Source organism: Sycon ciliatum, chromosome 1, assembly GCF_964019385.1.
Source record: "Sycon ciliatum chromosome 1, ocSycCili1.1, whole genome shotgun sequence".
NCBI classification, from domain to species: domain Eukaryota; kingdom Metazoa; phylum Porifera; class Calcarea; order Leucosolenida; family Sycettidae; genus Sycon; species Sycon ciliatum.
Window position 1 is genome coordinate 53038686 of NC_088643.1, and position 8866 is coordinate 53047551.

Here is an 8866-nt window from a genome sequence, read left to right on the forward strand (position 1 = left end):
AAATGTTGCCTTGAGTACGTTCTCAGCAACATAGCGGGCCAGTTTCAAATAATTGGACTGCAAACTTGCATCGCTGGTTGTTGCAGCTCCATCACAGGTCGTATCACGGGAAATTGAGTCCAGCTTCACTTCTAGGTTGGGTGACACGTAATGGGCATCACTTCCTGCATGCTGGTGCATGTGACTCAAGAGCTCTGGCTGGCAAGCAGTTTTAGACTGCAGGTGCAATACAAGATTTTTCTGCGATGTGCTATGCATTGTGCATTGCATTTCTCGAGAGACACTTCACGCTATGTGAAAAAAAGAATTTCGCTCCATGTGGTATTGTGCATCATGCAGTGCAACTTTACCACAAAACTGGACTCAAAGCACCTTATAGCTAGCTGTGGTTCACAGCAAAGATTTTCCTATTTGCGACTCTTGGTTTAATGGGTGCAGTAGCATGCATGTGCCTGGTGATATTGTTGCAATGGATCATAGTGAGGGCGTAGCAGTACTTGTGCACTGATAGTTGGTAATGGCATGAGTACATTACCAAGAGTGGGCAACTCGATGATCCCTCTGCCCACGGCAGAAAGTTTCATCACTTCGGTTTTTGTGGGCCATTGGGCTCATTAATACCATCATGCGTAGCCAGAGATCAAAACTTGTACATCACAGCTACGGTAGTTGAAGCAGAACAATGAACTGTGGATCCATGCCTACTGAACCTGATGAAACACTCTATCTACATGGCACATGTAGAAATATATGCGCGCTTGCTCATAATCATTGGATTTCGAAGCCGATCGCACCTTATGTTAGTAGTTGCACATTCTTAGCAGTTATGTAGTTTGATAATAACGTTACGATAGATTATCAATACTGGTGGAAACGTTATGCTGGTTGCATATTTTGTACCCGGTGTGCCATGACCAGGCATGCTAATTCATCGGATATTAGCAAGTTTGCCTGCCTGCTGGGTGTTGCATCTTAGCTTCACTGTACTACAAATACGATAGGCTTAGTTTTCCTAAATTGCTTCTTTATAACATCCAGTTTGTTTTGCTGCAATCTTTTCACGTGTTTTGCAGGATTGTAGCCAAGGGTGAATACCATTATCATGAGCGAAGGTCTCTGAGAACTCATGTCTGAAGGCTGGTCATGTTGGCCCAACGATGACTTTCATTGCCTGTATCCGCCACCTTCATACTGGAATGAACTGGAACATGTTCACTCTCTGTTTCTCATGTGGAAGGACGGAACAGATTGTTTGTCTGTCTCTGTGGATCACCGAAGGCTGAACAGTACAGTTGGAAGAATATTGGATCTCACGAAGTGACTGAATCTGAAGCGGCTGACATGCATCTGCACAGCGCTTTCTTTCTGAGATTTGCTTCAAGGCAGGTTATTGTGTACAATTTTGTCCACAGTATTCCTATATTTGCCAAACGTATTTCTCTGATAGTATTGTGACTACACACGCGCAATGATCTCTCCGTCATCAGTCTTTCGCAATGATGTGGCTCACTGACGACAGCATGCATAGCCATAGATCAAATGAGCAGCTGAGGTAGTTGAATCAGAAGAATGGATCAATGCATCCTGAACCTGGTGTCCTGCCTATATGCACCCTCAGTAGTATTTGTAACGTGTTAACTATGAAGTATCAACATTGCTTCTCTTCTATGTGGGTGGTGTGAGTGAATGTCAGATGGTCTGTACTGCCATGGCCGATGGTGTTCACTGGAAGATGTTGGGTTGGACCATTGTGCCCTCTTGCAATATGCTGTTCCAGCCTGAAGGCAATGAAAAAGTTCGAATGCTGATCTGCTTTCAAGCGTAGAATGTTACATTATGTGCATTACATATTTGCATAATTATGTTTTGTACTGGAGTGTGAATGTGCGGCAAGGGCATGCACATGTAAGTATATCGCGCTGCAAACAGCCTAAGAGTTCACGTGGTGTGTGATAAGTACACTTTTGGAAAGTGCGTGCACAGTCGAATCATGTAATGTTAAAACAGCCTTCGTGCTCCTCCCTGAATGGCTGCACAAGTAGAAATCTCCGTCTTCCTTTGCTTCTTTTTGCTTGAGCTGGCATGGTGGTCGTAGAGTTGGAAATTGTCAAGTATGATAACAATCGTTGTTTGGTCTGGAGACAAGATTGCATTTGGATATTTGTCCCAGGACTGCATGGCTTCCCAAACTGCATGTTGAATGCCATAGATGATTATTGTTCGGTTCAAGAAAGGACTCGTGGGTCTGTCTGGCTATTGTGAGCTCTCGCTAGTCCATTTCCATAGCACTTGCTCTGGATTCACTCACTGGAATATTCTCCAGTATAGAACAAGAAGTTTAGAAAACCTACTGGTGATATTAGTATGTTATACTAGTTTCTCCGCACTGTACCGCAGCTTTTGTTATCACACACATGCGGGTTATATAGTTTATCTACAATCCAGCATGATGTTCTTCCAAGAACACCCCCGACCTAGGCCCTCGGAACGACGTTCTTTGGTGTGCAACATCACTTATAGTTCTAAATCTTAGAATTACCGGTAAGCGCAGGATTTTAGTGATCACGGTTCCAAATGCATGTCATTGCACTCCACCTTTGGGACTTATTAAACATGTCATTGCACTCCACCTTTGGGATTTATTAAGAGCTGCATGCATGCCAAAGCTTGTCATAAAAGAAGAGCAGACTTAAATAGGCATCTTGTACGCATGATTTCTAACATGTAACATCCCTGCCGAAGAGTGTTCTTCCATACTACAGTAGAGTTGAGCGTCCAAGAACGTTGTGTCCAAGAGGTTAGCCTGGGGTGTTCTTATTTTTCAGCCATCCGGCTGCGCTCTTGTAGCATGTTCTTAGAAACAATCATGTTAGGATCATAATTATGTATCCCGAAACCTACCGAAAAACCAACACCGCCATTCTTTTAAACTTAAGGCGGTGGTGTTCTTAGCATTTCAGGCTGGACATTCTTGGGCAACACGTTCTTCGGCGCCTGACTCTACTGTAGTACTGTACATGAAATACAGCTGCTACAACTGTAGTAATATAGAATGCTGATTATCCGAATGATTGATTGTCCGAACTGCTCAGGCTGCATGGCAGCAGGCTGTCATCAACATGCACCATGATAATTTCGAGGAGCAGGAGTGTGTGCCAAAAAGAATGAGAAATGAAAGTATGCATGAGAAAATGAGTATGTTTTAGATGAGTGTTTTCCCACGCCCTTATCCGAACATACATGCACTCGATCGCCATAACCCCTGGCACACAGCACACAGCTTCAGAACCTGACAGAGTATGATATGGGTATGTCACAAGTACTCCCAGGTCCCGAAGCTTTCGTCTCAACAAAGGATCATAATCGACGACTTGTAATGAACTACATTTTGGTGGTATAAAACCGTACTTGTTTACGAATGAGTTTAAAAGCATGAGAACTATCCACAGCAGACATTCTCACTGTTCGGAGTTGCCTAAAAAGTGGTGCATGTACAAATCAGGGATGGGTAAAATACAGTGTACCAACATCTGAGGTGAGTCTATCAGGAAAGTGAATGTCGTCCACTCTATAAAATGGGGTCCCTCAAGAAAGATGGGATTTTGCAGCCATGGACGTTTCCAGCCAGGTGACTGTATATACAGTGATCTAAGTTATGCAAAGCTTGACATGAATGATTGGCTGGACACGTCGAAGAGAAGGAAGAGAGAAGCAGACCAACCTTACACCAGCTGAGTGTAGTGGCCCAAAACAACAAACTAATTCTGTGTGGCCTTAGAGGAGCTGGGCAAGATGTGTACAGTGAATTAAACAATACAGTAAACGTGGGAGAAGAAGTGACAAGACTGAGTATGATACACTGTGCCAGCACAGTGCACATACTAGTGCAACTGTTGGTGTAATTACAGTTAGCCCACACAAGCAGGTCACTCGATTGTAGATACACAGAGCGCATTCTACATCATACAAAACATGTTGAGCTAGGCAGCAGTGGCTGGCATTTACCGACATGCACCAATGCCAATGCGCGGCTTGAGCAAATATTACAAGCCTCAGAACACCCATACGCCATTTTAGAGACAGAACAAGGCGATGAGTAAGCACCAAAGGATTATATGAATAGCGGCCAGGCAATAATTCAGACCACTGCTGCTAATCAAGGACTAGTTCCTAGTACTAGTATGTTGTCAGTGTACCCTGAAACGATGCAATCACAGCGAACGTGATACATGCACATCATGTTGCCTGGTTCTTGGTTAAAAGTTGTATCCTCAATGCTTGAGGTTTGTGGGGTCCCTCCAGCTTCTCAGAGTCCTGCATAAAAAAGATAAAAGCAAGTGCAGGTAGAATAATAGTAAGCTCACATAAAACCTCTTCGTCTTGCTAACAAATTTCGTGATTAAATCCACAGCATGGGAACGAAGCTACAGGAAAAAAGTTCAACCATAATAATGCAAAAAGGCAACTTTAGCTAATCATATTTTTGGCAGCAACACTATACTGTTTGTATAGGAGAGTTGGCTTGGTGCATTCATGCCAAAATGAACTCCCTATAGTATTGTATTACTGTACTTCATCATTTTACTTGAGCATTCATTCCCAGTAGCCCTAATGTCTTCTAACAGAGTGCGCAAGGTACTGCATATTCGGCGCATATTTTATTTTCGGCTAATATCGGCCTGTGCAGTTTTAATTCGGAAAGTGGTGGACATCACGCAACTGAATTGTAAATAAAAGGAGGTTTGTCAACTGACAACCGCATACTTTTTCGACATCACTAATAAAAGAATTTTGCGTCCAGTGCATGTGCCAGGAGTGAATAGCAACTGAATAGAGCGGTTGTCATTTATTTACTAGAGGAAACGCAAAAGGTAACAAGATTACGTAACCAAAGGTGAGAAGGCACTGAACAAACTGTCAACCTACGAATACAACCTCAGTGCAACAACGTGCTCTTTCTGCTTACACAAGCAGAAAGAGAAAGAGCATGTTGTTGCACTGAGGTTGTATTCGTAGGTTGTATTCGTAGGTTAACACTTCGTTCAGTGCCTTCTCCCCTTTTATGTACTGGGCATTTGTAGCCTAAAATTTGTTTCGCAAGGTTCAATGTGACAGTGTATACAGGCATCAGCAGTACAGGCTGAAATTTCAATGTGGCCGAGATGTGCTTTTGCCCTGGGGAGGCTGCAATTTAAAAGCGTCGAAAATTTGCATACTTTACAACACAGTACTGAGCATGCGGTGAGCTGATGACGAAATGAATTGGAGGTACTAATAATGCTAAGGGATTCGGGGGCGCATCAAAGGGGTCAGCACCAAGGAATGGGATAGATTTGTGCCCAGTTCAGGTATGTATATTGGGTATAGAACGGAAATTAATGGCTTAGCCTCGGGCGACTCCTACCAGTATTGCCACCAATGGCCCATGGCTGCTGATCTCTGTGATAGAAATGAGACGTGTATGTGAAACCAAAATACGGCTTTTCAAGATATACTGTAAGACATGTTATTATAATGAGTCGCTAATTTAACGATTGTCCAAAATTCATAGGTTAACGATCTTGCAGTATTCTGCCATATCCACACACAGCATATATGAAGCAGTAAGGCCTCAACGGATCTTATTATAACGAAGAAATGTCATCCGTTAAAACGTTAGATTTGCTTCCTCGTTATATAATATATACTGTAAGACATGATTGTATATTATAAAATCATGTCTTACAGTATGTGCATTTTGTGAAGATCTGATGTAAGTCATTAGGGACACCTTGTTGGGTCTTGCCAACATTCAATTATTATGATGTTCATATCTATGCAATAACGTTAATGGAATTATCAGCAAGAATCAATAATCCCAAGAGTATGCAGCTTTGCACATGGAGTCTGCCACAACACGTTTACCAAAGTACATGAATCTAGACACGAGCTGAGGAATCAGCTGAGCTGCTGCATAATTTATGATCTGCTATAGTTTCCAGTCTCCATGGAGGTTTTTCTTGGAGACGTCGAATCTACAGTATTAGGTGTGAAACTGTTGTACTAAACTGCAGGAGATAGACTCTATTCAGCTCGGACAACATTTCACAAGCACGCCGATCAAAGCTTGCTACACTCCCGTTTAGTCAACTTAACGGCCCAAATAATGCTTGGGTCATGAACTCATCGCTGTTGGTCTTTCGAGGGTGCCTGACAATGGTTGTTAGTGCACAGCACCTGCCGGGCCAAATGACAAGATCAGAGACATAGATCTTCCTAGTTCAATTGCTGAAAGGTGACTTGTGCAAACGTTATGTAGCAAAAGGAACTGTACTATGGTACTACACGCCATTCACAATAATCAAAAATGCCCACTTGACAAAACAGAATTTCATCAACGGAGTCCCGGGATTTTTTCTTCTGTACATATGCATTATGGAGTCATAGCATAAGGGAGACGGCACGGTAGACTTTCAGCCTAAATCATAACGAGGGCCAGCTGGGCAGCTCGAAAGAGAGCTCTATGCACTATTGGCAGAGTGGTATACATGAATAGAGAGTGACCACCCAGTGCATGAAGCTTTTCGTGTCACCCTAGAAAATTTCAAAAATTAATAACGTGGGTTCAACCCTGGGCTGCCAGTGACAGTTGCCCTAACTGCCTTAGGGGCAAGTGCGATACATACATGCTCGCATATAGCATCGCTTGACTGACCCATGCTTGGGGCCAGTGAGTCAAGTCCGCAATCACGAGTTGCATAAACCACAGATCATGTAGAATCTCCATGGATCCAATCTGTGTACTGTAAAAGCAGAAATTTTCGGTAGTGTAATATTTTCGGAATTCTCCAAAATCGGCGATTCGGTGGAGGGAAATTTTCGGTAATACCCGCTTTCCAGGTAAGGGTGCTAGTACCACTAAGTAGTACCGAAAAAGTTCGGTGCATTTTTTCGGTAAAAATTGTCGGCACCGAAGTTACCGAAAATAAAACACCACTGAAAATTTCCGCTTTTACAGTACATCATTTTGGGTATCATGATCTCGTGTTGTTTCCTTGGGTGCTACGACTCCCTGACATCCATGGAACGGTATGAATTGGGCGATTTCAGCCAATCAGTAGACGTTCTGAGAGGGGTATATTCAACGATACACCCCGCTCAGTTCACAAGGGTCGCGCCAAGAGTGAATATTGGAAGGAGTCTTGGGAAAGTGCCCTGGGAGAAATGGATTGCACCATTCTATACATGTACTGCATTCCCCATAATTTCCTCGTGCTATGTCCTCAGGAAAATATTTAACGTATACCCTTCATATACTCATAGAATAATCCAAACGTATCTGCAGTCAACCACGGGTATAACAACCCACGGATAGTGAGACTATCTTCAGACCTAGTAACAATATAGCCGTATATTTTCAACCCCGTGAATGACGACAACTCCCAAATACCAACACTTTTCTCATGCCCGATCAAGGGTCGTTCGTTACTGGCAAAGTTAGCTGGATATCATGTCATGTAGTCATTATTACTTCAGGCAGGGACAATGAAATACACCCCCCCCCCCCCCCCTTTCCTGCAGAGGGAACAGTGCTGTGTCCAGGTCCGCATGCAGCATGGAGGTGCTAGTAAGTCACTGGCATCATTTTCTCTTGTGGATCGATGTACAGTGTGTGACAATGCTTCCATAACGTTAGTGGTGGTGGTGGTGGTGGCGGGAGCATACTGCACTGCAGGGCATTACAGCACTGGCATACTATTATTTTCTCTTGCAGACGTGCCGTGCACGACAATGCTTCTATAGACTAGTGGTGGTCACGGTGATGGTAGTGGTGGCGGTGTGGTGGTGGTGTGGTGGTGGTGGTGGTCACAGTGGTGGTGTGGTGGTGGTGGTGGTGTGGTGGTGGTGGTGGTCACAGTGGTGGTGGTGGAGGTGGTGGTGGCGGTGGTGGTGGCGGCGGTGGTGGCGGCGGTGGTGGTGGCGGTGGTGGTGGCGGTGGCGGTGGTGCTGCTGGTAGTGGTGGCGGCGGTGGTAGTTGCGGTGGTGGGAGCATTCTGCACTGCAGGGCATTAAAGCAAGCTCGATTGTGCATGCATGGTGGCGGTGGGAAAGAGGAGCCAAGGAAAGTGTGTACATATTTTTGTTGAAAGCACGAGAATTCAAAGAAAGCTGGCTGCTTCCTCTATTTCCATGGTCGGCCAGTGCCTGCAGCACGAACAGTACATTGTATTACATGTATGTGCATAGACAGACAAATAAACACTAACCAGTTACCTGAGCATGGGTACCGCTTGTATTCGTGGTCAGGAAAGTGAAAGTACGAACGAAGGAGAAGAAGATTGTTGACCATGGCGAACAACTGCATATCCAGAGGGCACACGGCTTGCCAGAATGGGTCGGCTACATCTTCGCTAATTTTCTATCCTAACAACATTCAGCTTCGAGATCAAGGACGACGGCATTTTTGGAAAGAAATTTCGAATTTTGGAGAAGAAGCTTGCTTTCGGAAAAATGTTCCTTTCACGCAAGGCAGCATGCCAGGTCAGGCGTGTGAACCAGGTGAACTGTGTCGGCAGCTCCACGTTTACGTTCCAGGCCGACAGTTTTTTGACCAAGCCGTGAATCGCCCTCGCTCTGACTCCCCCGGCTACGAAGGAGTAATTTTACAACTCTTCAGGCCAGCTACAGGTCTCTGATACAGAGCCGCAAGTGACGGATATCGGTCATTTGCAGCCACTACTAAGAGCCTCCTGGTCGTTGCAATCTGATACATAATATACCTCCACTCTGGGGGGTTATGTACTCTTGCCAGTCTTGGTACAACTTACTAGCCTGTTTGACCTTTTTTGGGTGCAGTCCTGTCACTCGAGTTGAACCTTGGACTTGG

The 8866-nt window shown here is 44.5% G+C and overlaps 1 long non-coding RNA gene across 1 annotated transcript; it reads right to left on the reverse strand.

Annotated features, from left to right (window-relative positions):
• Positions 1–3357: 3357 nt before the first annotated feature.
• On the reverse strand, positions 3358–8430 carry LOC135807033 (uncharacterized). Its single transcript, XR_010551419.1, has 2 exons — positions 8254–8430; positions 3358–4314 (listed from the first exon to the last, which is right to left on the reverse strand). It is a non-coding gene; the product is annotated as an uncharacterized LOC135807033 (long non-coding RNA).
• Positions 8431–8866: the final 436 nt, after the last annotated feature.